General features: G+C 41.9%; 1 protein-coding gene and 1 non-coding gene across 4 annotated transcripts in view; both read right to left on the bottom strand.

Annotated features, from left to right (window-relative positions):
• The window catches only part of ARK2N (arkadia (RNF111) N-terminal like PKA signaling regulator 2N), an 88,970-nt gene extending 63,802 nt beyond the window's left edge, over nucleotides 1-25,168 (bottom strand). The window contains exon 1 of one of the 3 annotated variants that reach the window (XM_055417295.2): nucleotides 25,147-25,168. The gene's annotated coding sequence lies outside the window, so the exon portion shown is untranslated. Of the gene's footprint in view, nucleotides 1-24,518; nucleotides 24,783-25,146 lie in introns of those variants that run through there. The other 2 variants (XM_055417293.2, XM_055417296.2) reach the window with 2 other exon arrangements.
• A 1,210-nt stretch (nucleotides 25,169-26,378) lies between these two features.
• Nucleotides 26,379-26,482, bottom strand: LOC129549928 (U6 spliceosomal RNA). The gene has a single exon (XR_008684733.1). It is a non-coding gene; the product is annotated as a U6 spliceosomal RNA (small nuclear RNA).
• Nucleotides 26,483-26,973: the final 491 nt, after the last annotated feature.

Below are 26,973 nucleotides of genomic sequence, written 5' to 3'. Positions count from 1 at the left end.
AACTGGTTCAAAATTGGGAAATGAGTGCATCGTGGCTGTATATTGTCACCTTCCTTATTTAACGTCTATGCAGAGTACATCATGTGAAACGCCAGGCTGAATGAAACACAAGCTGGGATCAAGACTACTGGGAGAAACATCAATAACCTCAGATACTAGATGACACCACGTTAATGGCAGAAAGTGAAGAGGAAATAAAGAAGCTCTTGATGAAGGTCAAAGAGGAGAATGAAAAAGCTGGCTTAAAATTCAACATTCAAAACACTAAGATCATGGCATCTGGTCCCATCACTTTATGACAAATAGATGGGGGAAAACTGGAAACAGTGGCAGATTTTATTTTCTTGGGTTCCAAAATCACTGCAAATGGTGACTACAGCCACAAAAGACACCTGCCCTTAGAAGAAAAGCTATGACGAATCTAGACACAATATTAAAAAGCAGAGATAATCACTCTGTCAACAAAGGTACATACAGTCAAAGCTGTGGTTTTTCCAGAAGTCATGTATGGATGTGAGAGTTGGACCATAAAGATGGCTGAGCACTGAAGAATTGATACTTTCATACCATGGTGCAGAAGACTCTTAAGAGTCCCTTGGACTGCAAGATCAACCAGTCAATCCTAAAGGAAATCAATTCTAAATATTCCTTGGAAGCACTGATGCTGAAGCTGAAAACTCCAATGCTTTGACCACCTGATGTGAAAAGCCAACTTGTTGGAAAAGACCCTGATATTGGCAAAGATTGAGGCCAGGAGGAAAAGGGGCGACAGAGGATGAGATGAGTGGATGACTCATCTCTGACTCAATGGACATGAGTCTGTGCAAACTTCGGGAGATAGTGAAGCCTGGTATGCTACAGTTCATGGGTTCGCGGAGTTGGACATGACTGGCTGAACTGAAACAAACAACAAAAAAAGAAAAAACAAATTGAAACAAACACACAAACAAACCAACCCTACACTATAATCCAATGTTTATAAAGTGCAAAACTGGACAAACTGAAAAGACACGTCATACATAGATAAATAGATGTGCAGTTGTTGTTTAGTCACTCGGTCATGTCTGACTCTTTTACAACTCTATGGACTTGTAGCCCGCCAGGTACCTCTGATCATAGGATTTTTCCAGGCAGGAATAGTGGAGTGGATAGCCATTTCCTTCTCCAGGGCATCTTCCCAACCCAGGGATAGAACCTGCATCTCCTACATTGGCAGACTGATTTTTTACCACTGAGCTACCAGGGAAGCACCTAGTTGTGTGGAAAGAAGCAAGGAAACGGTTACCAAAATGTCAAGTCAGTTGTTACTTCTGGGTGAGAGAAATGTGATGGATTATGAGTACACAGGGTTCCTAAGTATCGACAGGGCAAGACCTCTGGCTGTGGGCAAGCGAAAATGAAAGCTGCTGAGTCGCGTCTGACTCTTTGCGACCCCATGGACTTAGACATGGAATTCTCCAGGCCAGAATACTGGAGTGGGTAGCCTTTCCCTTCTCCAGGGGATCTTCCCGACCCAGGAACTGAACCGGGGTCTCCTTCATTGCAGAGATTCTTTACCAACTGAGCTATAAAGGAAGCTCATGGGCAAGTGAGGGGGGTCAGCAAATCTCCCCAAAATGAAACTATAAAGCAAGACAAAATTGACAGAAGCAGCCAATTTCAGTGCTCTGGAAATCAGTTAAAAACATACACAAACAGAAGTGCTGATGCTTGAAAACCTGCAAAATTCTGATTAAGAATAGTGAAAATCTATCTTGCCTGAGGCTGCTCCTGTTTCTCCCCCACCTCAGCAGGTTCTGCCTTATTGACAGGGGGCATGAGCTGAGGACCTGCCAGTGTGCACTAACAAAGGGGCCTCATTCAGTTTGGAGTGGATGGCCACACCTATGCCGGGGCACTGTAGGTGCAAATGGGATCTCAGCAGCAAGAAATCAGGGCAGTCATAGGTTCTACTAACCGAGGGATGTAGTCACAGATGAGGTTCAGCATATTCTTGGCTGAGGCTGCATGATAATGCAGAGGAAATGCCAAAGGGTCCATCAGAAAGTAAAACCCTAGGCAGACTTGAAAATGGCCTGAACTTTAAAATATGTTCCCCCATCCACATACAGATCCATCAACAAAGAACAAAAATCCTTCCTGGAATGAGGTGTTTGAGTACAACTCTGTCCAAGCACTGACTGGCCAATAAGCTACACTAGAAAGGATTAAGAGCAACCAGGCTTAACACTTTAAACAGGAAAAAAAGAAAAAGCAGAGACATAAGCAACAACACACTGCAGGAGAGACACATTTCACAAATTTACCTAGTTAGCTAAAGGAAGAAACAGCCATGTTTTCAAAGGGAAAAACAATCAGAATCCAAAGTTGCTACAATATTATCTAAAATGTCCAGTTTTCAAGAAAAAAATCAAGAGACTTCCAAAGAAGCAGGAAATGTGTTCCATTCATGGAGATAAAAAGTCACTAGAGGGAATTCCCTGGTGGTTCAGTGGTCAGGACTTGGCACTTTTACTGCCGGGGGCTCTGGCTGGCTCCCTGGCTGGGGACCTGAGATCCTGCATGCCGCAAGGTGTGGCCAAAAAAAAAAGTCACTAGAAAAATGAGTTTCCTCAGATGTTTGGATTAGCAGACAAAGACTTCAAAAGAGTTATTTGAAATATGTTCAAAGAACTGAAGAAAAATACACTTTAAAAATTATAGGAAAGTGGGCTTCCCTGGTGGTTCAGTGGTTAAGAATTAGACTGCCAATGCAGGAGACATGGGTTCAAACCCTGGTCTGGGAAAATCCCACGTTTCAGGGCAACTAAGCCCATGTGCCACAACTACTGAAGCCCATGTGCCCAGAGTCCGAGCTCCACAGCAAGAGAAGTCGCTGCAATGAGCCCAAGCACTGCAACCAAGAACAGCCCCCAAAGAGAAAGCTGCAACTCGAGAAAGCCTGCTCACAGCAAGGAAAGCCCAGCAAAGCCGCAAACGATTTTTTACATTACAGAAACATATGGTAACAATGCGGAGAAGGCAATGGCACTCCACTCCAGTACTCTTGCCTGGAAAATCCTATGGACAGAGGAACCTGGTAGGCTGCAGTCCATGGGGTCGCAGGGAGTCGGACACGACTGAGCGACTTCACTTTCACTTCAAACTTTCATGCAATGGAGAAGGAAATGGCAACCCACTCTGGTGTTCTTGCCTGGAGAATCCCAGGGAAGTCTGAGCCTGGTGGGCTGCCATCAATGGAGTCGCACAGAGTCGGACACGACTGAAGCGATTTAGCAGCAGCAGCATGGTAACAATGATTCCACAAAAATCTCAATAAAAAGATAGAAATCAATAAAAGAAGAACTAAATGGACATTTTGCCCATTTGAAAGGAAAAATTTACAACAGCCGATTCAAGACGGAAGAAAAAGAATCAGGGAACAACGAGAGCTCAATAGAAAGTATACAATCTGAAGAATTAAAAAAGTAAAGAGCAATGAAAAGAGCCTTAGAAATTTATGGGACAACATCAAGAATGCCAACATGTATGCAATAAGAGAATCTTCTTTTCAAAAATACAAGATTGTACAAATGACTGTAACACTGTATTGCTAGGTTTATAATACACACAGATGTTATATGTATAAAAATAATAGCAAAGAAAGGAGGGAAAAGACAGAGCTCTCCCATACTGGAGAACTGCTGGTGTATTTTTTTGGATATAAGTATTAATCTGAAGTAGAATGTGGTAAATAAAGATAAAGATGCAATTTCCAGAGTAGCCACTAGGAAAATAACTCCAAAAATATAGTTGAAAAACAATCCCCACCTCCAAAAAAAGCAGTAAAAGTAAATACAGAAGATCAACAACACACAAAAAAACAAGCCATTGGAAAATAAATAACAAAATGGCAACAGTAAATATAACCATATTAATAGTTACATTAAATATAAATGCCCTGAACACTACAATCAACAGGCTGAGTTTTCAGACTGGATAAAAAAAAAATCTAACTGCATGTAGTTTTCAAGAGACATATCTTAGATTCAAAAATATAATAGACTAATTTTTAAAAAAAGTGGAACAAGATGCACTAGCAAGGAGCAAACATAAGAAAGCTACAACGTATCAGTATCAGACAAAACTGACTTTAAGAAACATTGCTAGAGACAAAGAGGGACACTTCATAAGGATACAAAAGAAGTATCAGGAAAACATAAAAACTGCAAATGTATACATTACTTATAAATATGTGCACTTAACAAAATTTGAACCTTTGTTACATAAAACAAAAACTAACAGAACATGACTCTGTTGCAAAAGTAGCTGTGGTTTTTGCATTATTGAAATTTGTCATTTGATACTGGAATACTTTCTTAAATGTGGTTATGTTATCCGTAATTGTAATGCACATTTCTCGCCTTATGTTTTTTTACTAATGACCTATTACTTGTTGTTTATTTTGTAATTATTTTAGACTGTAAATGACATTAGACAAAAAGCAAATTTGAGCAGTTTTCTTATTCGAGTTCAAATGGGTCGTAAAGTAGTGGAGACAACTCTCATTATCAACAATGCATTTAGCCTGCTGCTGCTAAGTCACTTCAGTCGTGTCCAACTCTGTGTGACCCCATAGACGGCAGCCCACTAGGCTCCCCCGTCCCTGGGATTCTCCAGGCAAGAACACTGGAGTGGGTTGCCATTTCCTTCTCCAATGTGTGAAAGGGAAAAGTGAAAGTGAATTCGCTCAGTCATGTCCGACTCATAGCGATCCCATGGACAGCAGCCTACCAGGCTCCTCCATCCATGGGATTTTCTAGGCAAGAGTACTGGAGTGGCTTGCCATTGCCTTCTCCGGTATTTAGCCTAGGAACTGCTAAAGAACATACAATGCAGTGGTGGTTCAAGAAGTTTTGCAAAGGAGACAGGAGTCTTGAAGATAAGGAGTACAGTGGCCAGCCATCAGAAGTTGACAAATGACCAACTGAGAGCAATCATGGAAGCTAATCCTCTTACAACTACACAAGAAGTTGCCGAAGTGGATTTTATATAATAGACAATCAGCATCAAACCACCTCAATGGCTGGACCGAGAAGAAGCTTCAAAACATCTCCCAAAGCCAAACTTGCACCAAAAAAATTTCATGGTCACTGTTTGGTGGTCTGCTGCTGGTCTGATCCTCTATAGCTTTCTCAATCCCAGGGAAACCATTACATCTGAGAAGTATGCTCAGTAAATCCACGAGATGCACCAAAAACCACACCATCTATCTGTAGCCAGCATTGGTCAACAGAAAGGGCCCAATTTTTCTCCATGACAACACCTGACCACAGGTCGCACAACCAATACTTCAAAAGTTGAACAAATTAGGCTATGAAGTTTTGCCTCATCCGTCGCATTCACTTGACCTCTCACCAACCATCTACCACTTCTTCAAGCATCTCGACAACTTTTTTGCAGGGAAAATGCTTCCAAAGCCAGCAGAGGGCAGAAAATGCTTTTCAAGAGTTCACTGAATCCTGAAACACAGCTTTTACACTACAGGAATAAACAAACTTATTTCTCCTTGGCAAAAATGTGTTGACTGTAATGGTTCCTACCTTGATTAATAAATATGTTGAGCCAGTTATAATGATCTAAAATTCACAGTCTGAAACTATAATTACGTTTGCACCAACCACATAGAAAGGAGTTAACACTAATAGTTGCAGATGTCAAGCCTCATTGTAAATGGATAAAACTAGACAGGAAATCAACAATAATATAGATTTTTTAACATTATTAACAAACTCAACCCGTAAGACATATACAGAACACTACACTCCTTGGGCTGGTTAATGGCATATACAATTGGGTATATGCAGTCTATAAGAAAAATAAAAAGACAAAAAAATCAACTATGATTTGAGTTAGATAATGTTCATGGGAACACAAGTCTCAAAGGAAAATAAAAAAGCAGAAATACAAGAGGACGCTATCACTATAAGCAGAAGTGACCGCTGAATACATCAGCTCACCCAGGAAGAAAACAGAGTGAGTGAACACAAGAGATTCTACAGTCTTTTTAAAAAATTGTGAGGTTCAAGATGGCAGAGAGGAAGGACGAGCGCTCATTTCCTCCTGCAAGCGCACCAAAATCACAGCTAGTTGTTGAACAACCATCGACAGGAAGACACTGGAATTTACCAAATAAAAGATAAGTGTTAGTCTCTCAGTCATGCCCGACTCTTTGTGACCCCATGGACTGCAGCCCACCAGGCTCCTCTGTCCATGAGATTTTCCAGGCAAAGATACTGGAGTGGGTTGCCATTTCCTTCTCCAGGGGATCTTCCCAACTCAGCCATCAAACCTGGGTTTTCTGCACTGCAGGCAGATTCTTTACTGACTGACCTACAAGGGAAGCAAAAAAAATGAAAGATACCCCATGTACAAAAACAAAGATGAGGCTGCAGTGAGACAGTAGGAGGGGCAAAATCATGATAAACTCAAATCCCACTCCTGCCAGGTGGGTGACCCACAAACTGGAAAAATAATATACCAAAGACGTTCTCCCACTGGTGTAAAGGTTCTGAATCCCACTTCAGGCTTCCCAGCTTGGGGATCTGACCAAGTGACTGGGAATCCCCAGGGAATCTGAACCTTGAAGGCCAGCGGAATTTGATTACAAGACTTCCACAGGACTGGGGGAAACGGAGACTCCAGTTTTGGAGGACACAAACAAAACCTTTTTTGTTTTGCCAAGACCCAGAGGAAAGGAGCAATGAACCCCAGAAGACTGAACCAAACTACCTGCTAGTGTTGGAGGGTCTCCTGTGGAGGTTTGGAGGTGTAGGTCAGGAGGGGCTCCCCACAGGGATGGGGCATTGACAGCAGCAGTTTAGGAAGGTCCCCCTTGGCATAAACCCTCTTGAAGATTGCCATTAACCCAAGCACAAAGCCCACAGGGCCAAGTTGCCTCAGGCCAAAAAACTACCAGGGAAGGAGTGAAACCCCACCCATTGACAGATAATTGGATTAAAGCTTTACTGAGCAAGGCCCAGTCAACCAGAGCAAGACCCAGTTTTCCCAGCACTATTCCCTCCCATCAGAGAAGCTTACACAAGCCTCTTAGCCCCAACCATCAACGAGCAGACAGAAGAAGCAAGAACCAAAATCCTACAACTAGAACAAAAGTCACAATACAGAAAGTTACTCAGCATGAAAAAGCAGATGAAGGGACAAGATAAAAACCCCAGAAAAACAACTAAAGGAAGTAGAGATAGGCAACCTACCAGAAAAAGAATTCAGAATAATGATAAAGATGATACAGGATCTCAGGAAAAGAATGGGTCTAAGATTGAGAAAAATGCAAGAAACGTTTACCAAACACCTAGAAGAACTAAAGAACAAATGAACAGAGATAAATAATACACTAGAAGGAATCAACAGCAGAATAACTGATGCAGAAGAATGGATAAATGACCAGGAGGAGAGAATGGTGGAAATCACTGCCACAAAACAGAATATGCAAAGAAGATGAAAAGAGATAAGCACAGCCTATGAGTCCTCTGAGACAACATTAAAGACACTAACATTCACATTATAGGGGTCCCAGAAGGAGAAGGCAGCTTCCCTGAAGCTCAGATGGTAAACAATCCTCCTGCAATGCAGGAGACCCTGGTTCGGTTCCTGGGTCGGGAAGATCCCCTGGAGAAGGGATAGGCTTCTCCAATATTCTTGAGCTTTCCTGGTGGCTCATACGGTAAGGAATCTGCCTGCAATATGAGAGACCTGGGTTCAATCCCTGGGTTGGGGAGATCCCCTGGAGCAGGGCATGGCAACCCACTCCAGTATTCTTGCCTGGAGAATCCCCAGGGACAGAGGAGCCTAGCCAGCTACAGTCCATAGGGTCCCAAAGAGTTGGACATGACTGAGCGACTTAGCACAGCACAAAAGGAGGAGAGAGAAAGGACCTGAGAAAATATTTGAAGAAGAGCTGAAAACGTCCCTAACGTGGGAAAAGAAATAGTCAACCAAGTCCAGGAAGCGCAGAAATCCCAGGCAGGAGAAACCCAAGGAAGAACACCGAGACACATAGTAATCAAATTGACAAAAATTAAAAGAAAGAAAGAAAGTGGAGTCGCTCAGTCCAACTCTTTGCGACCCCACAGACTGTAACCTACCAGGCTCCTCCGTCCATGGGATTTTCCAGGCAAGAGTACTAGAGTGGGCTGCCATTTCCTTCTCCAGACAGAAATAAAACATTAAAAGCAACAAGGGCAAAATCAACAAATAATATACAAGGGAATTCCCATCAGGCTATCAGCTGATTTCTCAACAAAAAGTCTACAAGCCAAAAGGAAATGGAATGATATATTTAATGTGATGAGAAAGTTCAGTTCAGTCGTGTCTGACTCTGCAACCCAGTGGACTGTAATATGCCAGGCTTCCCTCCATCACCAACTCCCAGAGCTTACTTAAACTCACGTCCATCAAGTTGGTGTTGCCATCCAACCATCTTATCCTCTGTTGTCCCCTTCTCCTCCTGCCCTCAATCTTTCCCAGCATCAGGGTCTTTTCCAATGAGTCAGTTCTTCTCATCGGATGGCCAAAGTATTGGAGTTTCAGCTTCAGCATCAGTCCATCCAATGAATATTCAGGACTGATTTCCTTTAGGATGGACTAGTCGGATCTCCTTGCAGTCCAAGGGACCCTCAAGAGTCTTCAACACCACAGTTCAAAAGCATCAATTCTTTGGTGCTCAGCTTTCTTTACAGTCCAACTCTCACATCCATACATGACTACTGGAAAAACCATAGCTTTGATCAGATGGACCTTTTTTGGCAAAGTAATGTCTCTGCTTTTTAATATGCTGTCTAGGTTGGTCTAGGTTTTCTTCTAAGGAGTAAGCGTCTAATAATTTCATGGATGCAGTCACCATTTGCAGTGATTTGGGAGCCCAAGAAAACAAAGTCTGTCAAAAAATCAGAAGTTACCAGAGGGTAGTGGAGAAGAAGGAGGAATTAATAAGGAGAGATCTTCAGGAGAGTGAAACTATTGTTGGATTCTGTAATGACAGAATCCCTGGTAGCACTGCCGGTAAAGAATTCGCCTGCAATAGGGGAGACCTGGGTTCAATCCCTGGGTTGGGAAGATCACCTTAATACATGGCAACCCACTCCAGTATTCTTGCCTGAAGAATCCCGACAGACAGTGGAGTCTGGAGGGCTATATAGTCCATGGGGTCACAAAGAGTTAAGACAGGACTGAGCAACTAAGCACTGCAATGATGGACAGGCATTTGTCAAAACCCAGAGAACTGTTATATTGTGTTATTCAACAGAGTGTCTCTTTTTCAACAGAGTGAGCTTTAATACAAATTTGAATGTTAATAATGTATCAGTGTTAGCTCATCAACAATAAACATCAAACTAATGCAAAGTGTTAATAACATAGGAAACTGGAGGAGAGGGGCATAAAGGAACTCTCTGTACTTTCTGCTAAACTTTTCTACAAAGCTAAAACTGCTCTAAAAATAGTCTATTAATTTTTTTAATTAATGCTGAGGAAACTTGCGGGCTTAGAGCTGCTAGGAAGGCCAACTGTGTCCTTATGAGAGGAATGCCTGACTGGAAATGAGGCCCACAAAGAACAGCAGTAAAGAGAGAAAAAAATAGAAAAACAGTGCCCAGATGATATCAAATGAGCTCCCAGACTCAACTAGGCCAGTGGTACACTGGACTTATCACAGTGAAATGAACCTATCAGAGCTCCTTTTTGTTTTTTAAAAAAATCCGTACGGTTCCACACACACGTTACAGTCATCTTCTGCATAAACATCTCCACAGAAACTAGGGTCATAGCATACAGAAAACCGCTGCAATTAGTGGCTCTACTTACACAGACTTCATGGAAAAGGTAACATGAGCACAAACTGCATTACTCTGGCCTGTGCTTCTCAGCATCGGAAAACCAATGCCTCTAAGCGGCACTGCTAGTGCTGCTGGTCAATTTTAGCCACAACATGAAATACTCAAGCATGGATTAGTTGAAGCCTCTCAATGTTTTCAGAAAGTTTCAAGGAATATTCTTAAAAGATACAGGAAATTTCATTTGAAAAACTCCATGAAACAATGTTTCTTTCAGTCACTAATGATTTTTAAAAACAAACTGGTAGTTACTTCATTAATATACTATTGATATTCTTTCTGCAACAAAGAACTGTTTTCAGCTCTAATCTCAGGAATACAGATTCCTTACCAACGAAATCTGTATTTTCAATCATAGACTTTCCGTTGATATAATTGTAGTAGTACAGTTTCTGACTTGCTCACCAAACTCAAAAACCTTACATATTTTAAGAGGATACTGATATCCTTTAGCAAATGCTTGATGCCTGAATAATCAGACAGTTTTAGAAAACCATATCAGTGAATATGACAGTACTTTGAGTCACAGGACTCCATTAATAAAATAACAAATACATATAAAAAAAGAAATTCGTAAATGTTTTACTGCCTATTTGTAGGCTTTTATAAAAGCTGTAATTTAAAAAGATACACAGAATAAGTGATCTATCCACACTGACAATTTATCTAAACAATTCTATGTAGGGTTTCAGAACATTTTAATTATTTTTATTAATTACTGTTCATAGTTAACCTACAATATGTATAATCCTCATTTCTAAGAAAAGAATATGTAGGTCAATGGCCAAGTTATATTTAGATATATTTAGACAGATATATTTAGAACAGTTTCTGAATTTCCAACCTGCTTCTCAACCTAAGACTAGATCATGCTACACAAGTAGTCTCCTTTAACCAAAATTTTAAAAAAATTCTGAACACCTGGATATTTACAAAAGATAAAGTAGGTTATATTTAAAAGATAAAGTTTTAATACAGATTCTTTTTAAAACAAGTTTTTGTAATGTATTTGAAGTCTGATATTCAAAATTTGGTTCTGTTGCTAAACCATCTGTAGATGACCTGCTTCTGGGCAGACCATCCATCACACACACACATTTGTGGGGAACCTGGTGCTAAAATTTAGATTTGTCCACAAATATACAAGAATATATCACCTGCGTAAATCAAGGCACATCTACATTTTACACTGGAGAGGGCAAACAAGGCTGCTACTTGCTTAGAAACTTTATATAAATTTCCTTACAATTAGAATAAAATTTTTTTTTTTTTTTTTTTTGAAACTTACAAGTATGTATTGCTCAAACTTCACTTCAGCATCATTTCTGTCTCTTTAGGCTCCAAATTCTTCATCAGATCTTTTTAGATTCAGGGTATTTTGTACTTGCTGTTCAAACTACTAGGAAAGAACTCCCCCAGCTCTTTTTGAGGTTGGCTCTAATATTTCAGGTATTCTCAATTATTCACATTTAAAAAGGCCTTCCTTGAATGCATTAAATGCATCCTCTCACCCACAGCCCATTATTCTTTTTAAAGTGCCTAAAATTATCGTGCTTATTTATATGTCTAGTTTATTGCCTATATGCTTCATAGACTGTAAGATAGAAGAAGGCCAAGATTTTGTCTCATTATTATAACCAAACCACTAGAAAAATACCCTATGTGTAGTAGGTATATAAAATCTCTTGAACATATTATTTTTGTCTGTTTGTTTTTGGCCTTGCAGCATGCTGGATTTTAGTTCCCTGACCAGGGATCAAACCATGTGCCCCAGAGTGGAAGCACACTGTCTTAACCACTGGACTGCCAGAGAAGTCTTGTTCTTAAACATACAATCAGTATTTATTTAAAAAAAAAAGACATTTTGCTAGGCCCTGTGGATAAGAAGTTCCATATCATTTTAAAATAAAATCTTTTATTAAAATATAATCTTAAGGACATCTTCATTTTTTTAATTAAGTTGACATTTTAAAATCTCACATATTTGTTAATAATGTATGAACCGTTTAAAATTCTTAAGGACAAACTGCTGCTGTGCAGTTACTTCAGCACTGACTTTTAACTATAAGTGCATCATCGGCATATCATCATCTTTCAAATATACATCATAATGATACAAGGCTTTTTTTTTGGTACAAGGCTTTAGAAATGAATTATTGTTTTCAAAACAGCAGCCACCAGATATGCAAATACATGCCATATCCTTGCTTAGATCTATTACCCTATTACTACAAGCTAGTAATATAAACACCAGGAATTCCTTGGCAGTCCAGTGGTTAGGACTTTGCTTCCATTGTAGGAGGCACAATTTCTATCACTGCTGAGGGAACTAGGACCCTACACATGGTGTGGCTTGGCCCTCCAAAAAACACCAAGCCACTTCATAATCTGTTTTGCCCACAAATATATAAGAATACATCTTTCTCATGAGAAGATATATCTACATTTTATACTTAAGAAGGTAAACAAGACTGCTCCTTTGATAGCCTTCCCTAAAAATACAGACTTTGTTTTGATCCATTTTCGAATCATGAATCATTTTTGATTCATTTTATAGAAACCACACAACCACCATTTCTTCGTTATCTTCATATGTGAAGCAAATGGTATAGCTTTTTACTCACTGTATTTATTTAAAATTATGCCCAGTTCAGTTCAGTCGCTCAGCCATGTCCGACTCTCCGCGACCCCACAGCACGCCAGGCCTCCCTGTCCATCACCAACTCCCGGAGCTCACTCAAACTCATGTCCACAGAGTCGGTGATGCCATCCAGCCATCTCATCCTCTGTCGTCCCCTTTTCCTCCCGCCCCCAACCACTCCCAGAATCAGAGTCTTTTCCAGTGAGTCAACTCGTCGCATGAGGTGGCCAAAGTATGCCAAATGGTTAATCTATTAAAGTAAAAACTATGCCACTAAAGGAGAGGAAAGGAGCTATTAAGCAAAGGAGGTGCAGTTTAGTTTCATTGCAATCTAGTCTAAACAAATTTTTATTTATCTGGCCGCACTGCCTGATCAGAAATTGAAAGCAGGGTCATGGAAGTGAAAGCACTGACTCCTACCACTGGAGCACCAGGGAAGTCCCTAAAAACATTTTTTTAAAGTTCTTTTTTTAAAATAGGCTTGAAAGTCTAACAATATTTATTGTTAGCTGCCTTATAGTTTAAATATTCAACTACACACTATTACCGAATTTATGATTCAAAAATGATGCACTTTCCTAGCACTAAAAATCAAAGCAATTGGACTGTTTCTATATTTTTGTTAAAAATACTTACTTCTTACATAGATGAGACTTAAAAGTCATGTGACGACCAATAAGAATGTAGCTAACTCTAAGATAACAGAAATTTCCTCCTTTCAAGACAGTAATGATATGAAACAGATTATAGCTTGCATCTTCTTCTAACTCATTTTTTAAGTAGTAGTAACTTTCCTAATATGTAACTGGAATCAAAATTAAAAAAAAAAAAATCCTGACATCAGTCATGTGTTTTTAAAACCACTCTTGGGTCTCTGTCAAACTTTGCCTACTCTACACCTAGAAACTTTTTTTAAAAGGCCTGAAGTGTTTTGAAGCTTTGCCTGGTTTGGGTTTTTATTTTACTTTATTCATGTCTGTGTTGGCAAGTCTTTGTTGCTGTGTGCTTTTCTCCAGTTGCAGAAGCAGGGGCTACTCTCTAGTTGCGGTGCTTGGGCTTCGCACTGCAGTGGTTTCTCGTGTTGCAGAGCAAGTGCAACCTTGGGCTTCGGTAGCTGTGGTACATGGGCCCAGTAGTTGTGGCTCCTGGGCTTTAGAGCACAGGCTCAGCAGTTGCGGATCACAGGTTTTTGGTTTTAGTTGCACGTGGGAGCTTCCCAGACCATGGAACAAATCTGTGTCTCCTGTCCAGTGGTTAAGACGCCATGCTTTCACTAAAAGGGGCATGGGTTCGATCCCTGGGCAGGGTAGTAAGATTCCACATGCTGCGTGGTGCAGCCAAAAAACAAAAATAAAAGAGAAGTTTAAAAAAAATTACACAGAATCAGCATTATTTCTAATAGAGTAATTCCCCTCTTATTTTATCTTTCAAGATAAAATAGACAAAACAGACACAACTGCAAACAGCCTCGTAAAGCTGTTCGCTTACACTTAGAACACTATATAAAGTGATTGTATACTAGCTGGCAGATTCTGTACCACTGAACCCTTGGTTTTTTTTAATTTTTTTTAATCCTTTTTTTTTGCCCCAATAAACAAGAACAGGAGACTGGAACCAGAGACAGCACTGCAATCTGTTAAGATAAAACTAGAAATGAAGCAGGGCTTTCAAACCATATTGTGTGCTTACTTCCGGCTGGGATGGGCAGTTGTCACAGAAAGACTGTCACAAAAAGTGATTCTACAAGGTGGATATCAGAATAGATATTGTGAAAATCTAGTGGGGGGAGAGAATCACAATACTAGCAATTATAAAAAAAAAGTTAGCATCTAACAATTATTAACCGACTGTTCTGACTGTGGCACACAAATACACTGCTGTGAGAGGGTGATACTTTTAAAGCAAACCACCTCCCCCTCCACACATATACATCATGACCAAGAACATTTAACCCCAAGAAATCAAGTATTTACCTTATAAATGGGGAGAAGGGAAATAATACATTATGAAGAAAGCAATTAAGGATACAATGTATTTGTATCAATGTTTTTATTCACCCTCCCCAGCCCCATTACATTACAGTCTTCTTTGAAAACAGAGATTATGTTAATCACCTTGAGTTCCCTACAGTTCCTAACGAAATATTTAACAAATACTGGTTGAACTGATGAACTGAATCACTTAAAAATATCACCAAGACTTAACTAAAGAAATACTGGGTTTGCTTAGTAGTACTAGTGACTTGTATATAGAAACATATTCCATCACATGGACTTCCCTGGTGGTCCAGTGGTTAAGACTCCATGTTTCAACTGCAAGGGGCATGGGTTAGATCCCTGGTCAGGGCAGTAAAGATTCCACATGCTGCGTGGCACAGCCAAAAAAGTAATTAAAAATAAAATAAAATAGAGAAGTTTAATATATATATATATATTCCATTACATAGAATCAGCATGATTTATAATAGAGTAATTCCCCTTTTATCTTTCCAGATAAAATAGACAAAACAGACACAACTGCTAAAAGTCTAATAAAGCTGCTCCCTTACATTTATAACAATATATGAAGTGACTGTATATTTATAAGGATACAAAACCAGACACCATGAAACTAAGTATCTTAAGCCACATAACCCAAACAATGTAAAAGACAGTATTTTACTAAAGATCAAAATAAAACCCCCTCTCTCCAGATATTTAGTTCTTAGAAGACATTCTACTACAATAGTGATGTTCCCAGGAGAAGGAAATGGCAACCCACTCCAGTGTTCTTGCCTGGAGAATCCCAGGGTCGGCGGAGCCTGGTCGGCTGCCATCTATGGGGTCGCACAGAGTCAGACATGACTGAAGCGACTTAGCAGCAGCAGCAGCAGCAGTGATTTTCCCAAATCATTTGAAATAGAAAAAATAATCTTTTTTCTATTTTATATACATAAATACTAACATACTCTAATGACAACAGTATTTTTAAGTACCAATATCTCACAATAAATTTTGCTTCTGAAGGACTTCTTTCAATTATTTGTCAGGATTTGGGTTAAGTTTTCCACTGAGAAGTTGTAACACAGGTAATGTGGACAGGGCAGAAATCGAAACTCAAGATTGGGGTTCCCTCATAGCTCAGTGGTAAAGAATCCATCTGCCAATGAAGGAAACACGAGTTCCATCTCTGGTCCAGGAGGATCCCACTTACTGCACAGCAACTAAGCCCATGTGTCACAACTATTGAGCCTGTGCTCTAGAGCCTGGAAACCTCAACTACTGAGCCCACACGTCGCAACTACTGAAGCCATCATGCCCTAGAGCCCGTAACAAGAAAAGCCACTGCCATGAGAAGCCTGTGCACTGCAACTAGAAAGTAGCTCCCACTCGCTGCAACTACAGAAAAGCTCACACAGCAACAAAGACCTAGCAGAGCCAAAATAAGTAAATGCATTTATTTAAAAAAAGATCAAGACTGAAATAAAAACATCTACAGAATTACAATACAGTGGAAATAACCCTTTTCTACACAGCAACTCATCTCTTCCTTTCCCTCAGCTCTCAAAAGAAAGAGGTTGAAGAGGCTATAACTATAAACAAGACAGAGTATAAAAGACTCAGAACTGGGAATGATGAAAGGCATTCAGAGTAAAGAACTATGAGTAAGTAATGAGCAATGAGCATTATCAGTGGCTAACACTGCAGAGACCCAAACGTTAAGTGCCTCCTGATGCAAGTACACAGAAAAACCTATAAAATATTTTTGCCCCCCTCAAAGAAAATATAGAAAAAATGAGAAAAGAGATAATATATTACAGAAACCAAGTCTGCTCAACCTTTAAACCTAATATCAATTAACAAGAAGCACAGGAGACTGGTATACCACTACAGCAATGTTAACTGGAAATTCAAACTGTGGGAAGGCTCCTGTTTTTTCAACAAATAATTGGCCAGGAAAAACAAACGGGGTGGGGGTGGGGGTGACACCTATTTAATACAAAACAATGCAGAGACCTACTGGACTCAATCTGAATAACTGTAAAAACACACTTATGAGATAGGAGAAATCTGAACATTGAATAGCAGATGCTATCAAGGAAGTATTGCTAACTATTTTTCAGTGTGATAAGTTATGTGGTTTTTTTTCCTTCAAGAGTAAAGGTGATTAAAACACACTAGAGTGCAAAAGGGCTGGAGTACAGAAAAGGAACACTAAAAATTAATGCAGCGGAATGGATCTGGTCTACTTGGAACTGAAAAATAAATTATGAGATTGCAACCAGGGGAAGAGAGCAGCTTTACTTGCTTGCCAGCCAACCTCTTCTCCACTGATATAAGCTCTATAAATAGGCCCCAAGTGATAATGGCTGCTCAAATCATTTCATGTTGCGGATACTTCCACCACTGACATGTATCTGGCCCAGAACCAGGGCTGTGAATAAACTAGCATCAAGAAAGAAGCCAAGGAAGTTATCCAATGCAAAGAATGCACCAGTGCTAATGACAGACCCTCTAAGTACTCATAAGCACTATTAGTGGAAATCAAGAATAATTTTAAAGCACAGGTTCTAGATTTCCTCCAAGATTTCTGCTCTGGCCATTCTCTATCTCGCTCAGAAGAGGGTACAAATAAAGATGGGTTACCACATGCTGAGACCTGAGGTCCCCAAAATATTGCCAAAAACCTATCATGCCCTCAGGCTCATAGCAAACAGCAGACATAAATAACGGGAAACCCTTGATGATATAATGCTGATTTAAGAATAAACTATGCTTCTGTGCTAGGTTAACACTAAGGCAGACAGGATACTGCTTAAAATCTTGACCACATGAGGTTTTTGTCCTTAATACAGAAAGGAAAACAGTCCTGTTTTCCTAGAATTTTAGTACACACCCAACTTCCCTATCCTCAACAATATCTTTCTCTAATTATAACACACCTAACAAAACGCTGACTCTGGACATCACAGAAGCTATTTTTTTAAGCCAGACAATTCAGTAAAAAAATAACTTCTATTGATTCCTTTGGTCAGTACCTGGTTTCCTGAATGTTAACCATGCTAATGAAAACTTGAATTTCTGTCTTACCTAAACACAATCCTAGTTTATCCACATTCTTGGGAATGGCTGCTGCAAATAAACAAGATCTAACATTTAATTTTGTTGCTCTCTGAACAACAATCAGAACAAATTTACCAATACATGGACTTTAAGTTCAGGCAGAGAAAAAAGTATTTGGTACATGAACTGGCAGTACAAAAAGAACATTCAAGTCTCCAATCATTTTCTTTTACTTACAGACCCGTTTAAGGAAAAAAAGCCACTTTCCAATATCTGATTTTATTTTATAAATGAAAAGACTAACTCCATACACTAGTTGTTTGGTTATCCAATACTTTTTTTTCCTACAGCCTACTTTTCTTCTCCACATTTTAGAGCAGGAAAGAAACAGAAATCATCTGGTTCTCTAGATTTGAGTTCCTTCAGCATAAATTTCTTTTATTTTTGTGCCCATCTCCACCTGGTGACTGAGTGCTCAGAAAATGGGTTTTCAGTTTAACCAGGTATAACTGCCCCACCCGCAAATTAAGTTCTGCAGACAGATTTCTACTTCTGATTAATCTTCATGTGCAATGTGGGAGACCTGGGTTCGATCCCTGGGTTGGAAAGATCCCCTGGAGGAGGGCATGGCAACCCACTCCAGTATTCTTGCCTGGAGAATCCCATGGACAGAGAAGCCTGGCGGGCTACAGTCCATGAGGTCGCAAAGAGTCAGAAACAACTGAGCAACTAAGCACACAGCCCAACTAGAAAATACTCACCCAAGTAGTTTTAAAAGTAAATAAAGTTAAATTAGTAACTTAGGACTTGCATCATCTATCTATTGGCTATTTCAAGTGACAGAACCTGAGCAAAGAGGTATGAGGTATCTATTCTGAATAAAGACATGAAAGAGAATAGAAGCAAAACTTAAACCCTATTAACAGATAATAGACTTGTGGTTGCCAGGAGCAAGACAAGTTGGGGAATGGAGAGAGACTGGGGTTATGCAATACAAGCTAGTATATACGGAATGGATGAACAATGGGGTCCTGCTGGATGGCACAGGGAACTACACTGGATATCCTGTGAGAAATCACTGTGGAAAATAATATAAAAATAATGTGTATATATATACACACACACATATTTACCTATACACAGCTGAAACACTTTGCTGTACAACAGATATTAACACAACACTGTAAATCACATACACAGTTCAATAAATAACACCCATTGCAAATTATTTTAAAATCACATTTACTATTATTCATTTCTATTAAAATGCTATGATAAATATGTACAATATATACAGTACATATTCTCTCTCCTGGCAGTTTAAAAATACAAGAGTAAAACAAGCAAGGTAATTTTAGTTTCACCTTGTTCCTTTCTTTTACCACAAGGACCTGTTAGCCGTGTGTGAAAACTGATTGAACATCAATCTCACTTCTACTAAAACAAACTGCCCACACAGAAGCAGAAAACACTGTTTACTTCCCTAAGTTCAATCATGAGTTCTGAAGAGTAAGTTAAGTAGTTTCAACTAAAGATAAAAGGATTTAGAAAGTTTCATGACACCAATCACATTTAAGACTGGAATTTGACAACTAAAGAAAAATACCAATTTATCAAATTTGATTGAAAATTTGATAATTTGATTGATACCCCACTGAGCTGACATCTATCCCTCTGTAAACTCAAGGCACTGGCCACACCATCCAAAATCACTGATACTCACAACTTTGCTTAGGCTGTTCCCTAGCCTGGAATGTCCACCTGGAAATCTATTTCCAGTTCCAAGTTTAAATGTGTAAGTTTCTTCAACCTACCAACCTTCAGGTGGTAGATCCAGACAAAGATATAGTATTCAACACTATAAAGAAATGATTCAGTTCAGTTCAGTTGCTCAGTCGTGTCAGACTCTTTGCGACCCCATGAATCACAGCACACCAGGCCTCCCTGTCCATCACCAACTCCCGGAGTTCACTCAAACTCATGTCCATCGAGTCGGTGATGCCATCCAGCCATCTCATTCTCTGTCGTCCCTGTCTTCTCCCACCCCCAATCACTCCCAGCATCAGTCTTTTCCAGTGAGTCAACTCTTCGCATGAGGTGACCAAAGTATTGGAGTTTCAGCTTTAGCATCAGTCCTTCCAATGAACACCCAGGATTGATATCCTTTAGAATGGACTGGTTGGATCTCCTTGCAGTCCAAGGGACTCTCAAGAGTCTTCTCCAGCACCACAGTTCAAAAGCATCAATTCTTCGGCGATCAGCTTTCTTCACAGTCCAACTCTCACATCCATACACGACCACGGGAAAAACCATAGCCTTGACTAGACGGACATGGGTTTGTATAAAAGTAATTGCGGTTTCAGACAGTGAATATTAAATCATTATAACTAGGCTCATACACATTTTTATTAATCAACTGGAAACCATTACAATCAACACATTTTTGCCAACAAGTCAGTTTGTCCCTACAATGTAAAAATCCATGTTTCAGTATTCAATTAACTATTGGAAAGCATTTTCTGCCTCCTGCTGGTTGTGAAAGCATTTTCCCTGCAAAAAGTTGTCTAGATGCTTGAAGAAATGGTAATCAGTTGGCAAGAGGTCAGGTGAATGTGGCATATGAGGCAAAACTTTGTAGCCCCATTTGTTCAACGTTTGAAGCACTGGTCACGTGACATGCAGTCGGGCACTGTTGTGAAGAAGAACTGGGCCCATTCTGCTGACCAATGCTGGCTGCAGGTGCAGTTTTCAGTGCATCTCATCAATTTGCTGAGCACACTTCTCAAACGTAATGGTTTCACCAGGACTGAGAAAGCTGTAGTGGATCAGACCAGCAGCAGACCACCAAACAGTGATTATGACTTTTTTTTGATGCACGTTGGGCTTTGGGAAATGCTTTGGAGCTTCTTCTCAGTCCAACCACTGAGCTAGTTGTTGCTGGTTGTTATATAAAATCCACTTTTTGTAACACATCACAATCTGATCAAAAAATGGTTCACAGCTGTTGCACAGTTTAAGAGCAGATGACACTTCCAAACGAAGATTTTTTTCATCTTCAGTCAGATCATGAGGCACCCACTTATCGAGGTTTGTCACCTTTCCAATTTGCTTCAAATGCCGAATGACCCCAGAATGGTTGATACTGAGTTCTTTGGCAACTTCTCACGTAGTTGTAAGAGGATCAACTTTGATGACTGCGCTCAACTGGTCACTGTCAACTTCGGATGGCCGGCCACCACACTCCTCATCTTCAAGGCTCCCATCTCCTTTGCAAACTTCTTGAACCACCACTGCAATGTACATTCCTTAGCAGGTTCCTGGGCTAAAGGCTTGTTGATGTTGCAAGTTGTCTCCACTGCTTTACGACCCATTTTGAACTTGAATAAATAAATCACTCTAATCTGCTTTTTGTCTAACATCATTTCCATGGTCTAAAATAAATACAAAGTAAATAGCAAGTAATAAGTCATTAACAAAAAAACAAAGTGAAAAATGCCCATTAAAACGATGTGTAACAGGACTTCCCTGGTGGTTCCAGTGGCTAAGACTCCCCAGCTCCCATTGCAGGGGGTGGGGTTCGATCCCTGGTCAGGGAACCAGATGACACATACATACCAGACCTGGCACAGCCAAATAAACAAATAAATAAAAAATTTTAAATAATGGAAACTATAACCACATTTATTTAAGAATGTATTCCAATATCAAACAGCAAAGTTCAACAATGCAAAATCACAATTACTTTTGCACCAACCTAAATATTATGCCATGAAAAAACATAGAGGATGTTTAAATATGTATTATTAAGAAAAAGCCAATCTGAAAAGCCTACATACTGTATGATTCCAACTATATGATGTTATGGAAAATGTGAAACAGTGGTGACAATAAAAAGATCAGTAACTGCCAGTCATTGGAAGCGAGGTGGGAAAAGAGAGATGGATAGACAGAGCATTTTTAGGGTAGTGAAAGGTACTCTGTAATACCATAAAGATGGATCCATATCACTACACATTTGACCAAATTTACAGAATGTATAACACCGAGAACAGCAGTGTAAGCTTATTAAAAAAAAAAAAAGTAAGTTTCTTGAGCATCGAGGCCTGCCAGTCAGACTCACCCCTAGAAGCACCGGCGACCTGAGTGCCGCCGTGCCGGCGAGCAGCCACCGAATCAGTGCTGGGAGAATGAAGGCCCGTTGGAACATTTGGCCTCTGTCTGCACAATGGCTCTTCCCCTCTTCTACAGTCCCAGAGCTTTTTACTCCATTATCAATGTCTATGTCAACTTTACTTACTTACACAGCAAAGTTTATTTGGCCCTAATAAAAATAATACAGAATACTGAAATCAGTGTGGTTCAAAAAAAAAAAACACATTAATAATACAACATTTTTCACCTTTTACAGACTTTCTCAATTACTACCAATTCAGTAAATATGAATATAAACTGTTTTCATGGTGCCAGTTACCTACAAGAAAATCAAGAAGGTCTAAGATGATTTATCAAAGTTACAAACACAGGGTCTCAGTCTCCAGGGTGTGTGTATGTCTGTGTGTGTGTGTGCTTAATCACCTAGTCGTGTCGGACTCTCGGTGATCTCATGGACTACAGTCATCAGGCTCCTCTATCCATGGGGATTTTCCAGTCAAGAATACTGGAGTGGGTTGCCATGCCCTTCTCCAGGGGATCTTCCCAACACAGGGATCAAACCCAGGTCTCTTAAATTGCAGGCAGATTCTTTGCTAACTGAGCCACCAGGGAAGCCCATGTGTGTGAGTGTCTGCGTGTATGCATACATACATCACTTCCAAACTTTCAAAAGAAAGAAAACATTCTAACTGCCCATATGTCAACTCTATTCATGTACACATCAAAATAAATCCATAAGACTGAAGATCCCACCAAAACACCCCCTTGAATAATGAGTAACTACACAACCCCCTAGAAGTTACTAGTCATACACTAAGGGTAATGTCACAAATGAAACAGACCCTTTGAAGAACAAACACTGAGCACTCAGTTCTCTCAGAACCTCATTAAATTAGAATCTAAAGGGAAATCTATCTTTAATCATGCAAACTATAAAACAAAGAGCGTTTATGACACTCTTTCATAAATGCATTTAAGAGTAATACAAATTGGATTAGTCAGTAATGTAACATTGTGAGCTTAATATAAAGCTAACAACAGAGAAAGTTTCCAGTTCCAAAATCTAGTGTATCCTATTTTTCACAAATAAGATGTCAGAAAAAAAATTTTCCCATTAAGAAATCATATTTAGCTGACACTTCAGGTGGAATTACCTTGAAGATTCTCCTTTCCTATTTTATGTTTTGACGTTTACCTCTTTGTTAACATTATGAAAAATGTATGGTTTCACATCTCAAGATCACAGTCGTACTGAAAAGCACTCTGAAGGAATGTGATTTAGAAATGTCTTTATTTCTCATTTTACAAAACGGCATGAAATCTCACTAAAGCGCTTCATAGAGTAGCATATAAGTCATCACAGTAAATTTCATCTTAAGTTTCCTGAATTCAAATTTAATTCCTAATTTTATATTTACTGTGCATAAAGCACTCAAGTAAGTACTGTGTTACCCAGACTATTTGACAGAAATATTACACTTCCTACTAAAAAAGATCAACACTGTCACTCCTCAGGACACCAGGTAGCAACTGTAGGCCTCAAAAGATGCTTGTTAAAAGGCAATGTTCTTACTGAAGGGATCCAGATTGCCAGGATCAGCAAAACCACATTAGAAAGTTAATAGCCTCTCTCCTTAAAATATCCCAGGAGAAGCAAGAGAGTAATTTCAAACTGTTAACACACGACACTACACAAGAGCCTAAGCAAAACTGCCAGATGTAATGAAAAGGCCCAACCTTGACAAAGCATCATCAGTGGGTTTTGCATCCTACGGGGTGGAAGGATTCAGAAAGCAGAAGCTCAGGCGAGAAACCAAAAGCACATCCAGCAAAAACTGCTCAAGCGGTTCAATCTGGAACAGGTACAGACGTTCATTCCTTCAACCTGTGAGCATCTATTCTGTGACAGCAGAGAGGACGATTTACAAGGGAGAATGAATGACGGGCTGAGGTTCTGGGGGGAGTTGCCGCCCCAACAAGCCACTGAAATCGGTGCTACGAGAAAATAAAGTACAAAGTACCACTGAAGAAAAGCGAAAGATGATGATGACGAAGTTGAGGCTCGTCAGGTTACATCCTCGCCGGGTTTTTCTAAACGGAGTTGACAAATTCGCCAGAAAGAGATCAATTTTGGAGACTGACACATCTGTCCCATTGACCAGGGGGGCGTCTGCCGACCGAAGAAGGTAGTGGAACCGCCGGAAAACGCAGGCGGCGCCAAGCCGGAGGGAGCCTTCCTCCCTCCTCCCAGGCCTTGCTAGCAGCCGCGGCGCTGGGGCGGCCGCCCGGGCTCTCGGAGGAGTCCGAGCAGGTGTCGGCGCCAGATTCCCGGCTCGCGGGGCCAGCAGAGTTGGCAAAGCCGCCGCGGCCGCTACGCCCGGCCACCCGGGGCCCCGGAAAGTTGCGCGGAAGACAACTCCGGGGCCGCGAAGCCGCTGCCCAGCCACGCGCGCGGCCCGCGGGCTGCGACACCTCCAGCCGCCGGGGAAAGGGCTCCACCGGGGATAGGGAGGCGGGCAGAAGGGTTCGGCCCGCCGGGCCCGGAGGACGCGAGGGTCACCGGCCGGCCGGCGAGCCAGGGGTCGGGCTGTTTTCGCCCCCCGGGTCGGCCGCTCCCCGGGCCGCGCCCGCCGCCGGGTTCCGGGCTCCAAGACCCGGCGCCCGACAGCCCTGCCCGCCACGACCCCGGCGCCCTGAACGCCGCAGAAGCCTCGCCCGCGGCCCGCGGCCGCCGCGCGGAACCCGCCCCCGCGTCCCCGGGAGGCCGCCCGGCCCCACGCCCGCGCGCCTCACCTGCGCCGCGCCCCGCGCCTCGCCGTCCGCGCCGCGCGCGCCCCGTCGGGGCTCGCACCGGGCCCCCCGGCCGGGTCCCTCCGCGCCGCGGCGACTCGGAACGCGACGGCCCCGCCGCCGCCTTCGCTCCTCGGCACAAGCTCCAGCGGCGAGTAGAGGGCTGCGGTCAGGACCCCAGCCGGGGTGGAGGGGAGGCCGACGCGAGCCCCACCGCCTCCGCAGCCTCCTCCGCCGAGTCCCTGCACTCGTCCGCGCCGCCCGGAGAAAATGTCACCAGAGGCCGTTCCGCTCGGCGCCTCACTTCCGCCCGGAACCACAGAGCCCTGAGCCCGCCCGGCTAGAGCGGCCGCTGCGACGGGGGAGCCTCCAGGGACGAGCGCGGGACGCCGCGAGGAAGCCAGACAGCGCCCCCTGGCGGGACGGACCCCACGCTCCTCCCGCTGCAGCTCGCCCGGCGCGCGGGCATCGGCCTCCCGGGTTTTCCCACGCTCCCCGTATCCGCTCAGGCAAGTTCCCTTCTAAGAAATGTCTTGCCCCGGGGGGGCTGGGAAGCCAGTCAAGACAAGCCACGGACAATGCCCTAAGAGAAAGTCGGCGCTCCCTTGTCTGTGCGCTGCTCAGGACTCACCTCTCCTGAAGCGTTTACCGAAGGAAGCTCTTGGCGTTTGAATCCTTGAGTCACGCCGGCAAGGAAGTCCGCTCCGTTCTCTCCCCCACCTTTTCGCGGATGCCCACGGCTCTGCTCGGGGAGACTTGGCTGTGCCTCTCTCATGCAGTGGCATCAACATTCCGTTCAAGTTTTCTGGATGAACCTTGCACGCCTTGCACACAGACCGCCACCTGCTGGTGAATCAAGAGTCCCCCAGGGAGACCCCGCTCCGCCCCCTACGCGCTGTGCTGCTGCTGCTGCTGCTAAATCGCTTCGGTGGCGCTATGCAGACGCCCCCAATCCCATCTTTGCAGTCGCTCCGGATTTGCACTGAGCCTTCGACGCCCTTCGCTGAGGTCTGGGATCGAGGGAGAAACGTGCCGGACGCGAGACCTGGAAGAAAGGTAAGGTGGGCTTAAGAAGGAGAAAGAACAAACCTCACAACTCAAGATCTGGCCAACGCTTCGCTCTCCCTAAAAGCAGGGTTTTGAGAAATAAATAAATACATAAGGGCTTGAGGAGAAAATGTCAAAGATTTACCTTTTCAGGAGCCGTGCTGGGAGTTGGGGTGACACTGGAGGACATTCTGAAAATCACAGCGCTGGTTCCATGCTTCCCTTAACGTCAGTCTCCCCTTTAGATCAGGCCCTCCAGCTCCACTAGTTCACGCATTTATGCCTACTGCCTACAGGCATGGCAATTTTCCATTCCTTAATGAGTAAATTGACAAAATAATAATAATAGCTAACTTCTCTGAATGCCTGTTATGTGCAAGGCACTGTACTATGCATCTAAATGAATTCATTCATCTAATTCTCACAAGAACTCCATGGGTGGTATTCTTGGCCCCAGATGACAAAAGTGGAAACCGACAGTGGTAAAGTGACCTGCCCAAGGTTGCTCATCAGAAAGTGGCAAGACGCAGACAGCCCAACTCCAGAGCCTGCATTCTCAACTGCTACCACCACGTGCCTCCTTGAAATTCAATGAGAACACGCTATGTGCCAGATAAACATTTTGTTTATGTGTGTTATTTCATTCATTTCCCTGCTTCCTTAGTCCTCAAGGAATTTGAGAGGTTTGGGGGTAGTGACAAGAGCCCAGGCTCTTTGAGGAGAAGAAGAGAAAAGGACTAACTAAGATGAGCGCTGTCGGTCCGAAATGAACGAATGAATATGGACAAATGCATTCAGTTTTCCTTTTTTTCACTAAAAAATAAGGAATGCTTCTCAAATTTGCATGTCATCCTTGTGCAGGGGCCATGCTAATCTTTGTATCCTTCCAAATTTAGTGTATGTGCTGACAAAGTGAGCACTGTATTCAGTTTTTTTTTTTATTTTTTTTATATCTAAAAAAGAATTTTATTAAAAAAGCACAAATGCAAAGAAATGAACAGAGGAAAATTTATGCGTCGAACCTGGACTGGTCACTTATGATAATATACATGCTACAATTCCATTCTCTCCAATCATTCAGTTCTGTATTCAGTTTTAAAACAGCCTCTCCACGATCTTATCTCATCAGTGCTGCAGAGATGCTGAAGTGGGACCCTGACTTCATAGGTACTGACTTGGCTCCTTCTGTTTGATACCAACAAGTCAATTCCCTACAGTGAGTGGACTGCTTATTTTCGAAGTCTGGGGAGTTTGATATCCTACTTACTAATAATAGGGATTACTAATAGTAATAATAGTAATCCCTATTACTGCCGGGCTTCCCTAGTAGCTCAGCTGGTAAGAATCCACCTGCAATGCAGAAGATCCTGGTTCAATTCCTGGGTCGGGAAGATCCTCTGGAGAAGGGAAA

Source organism: Moschus berezovskii, chromosome 28 (assembly GCF_049115385.1).
Source record: "Moschus berezovskii isolate FMDL1 chromosome 28, NW_MosBer_1.0, whole genome shotgun sequence".
NCBI lineage: Eukaryota > Metazoa > Chordata > Mammalia > Artiodactyla > Moschidae > Moschus > Moschus berezovskii.
The sequence above is the reverse complement of the archived record's forward strand: the minus strand, read 5'-3'. Positions and strand labels throughout refer to the sequence as shown.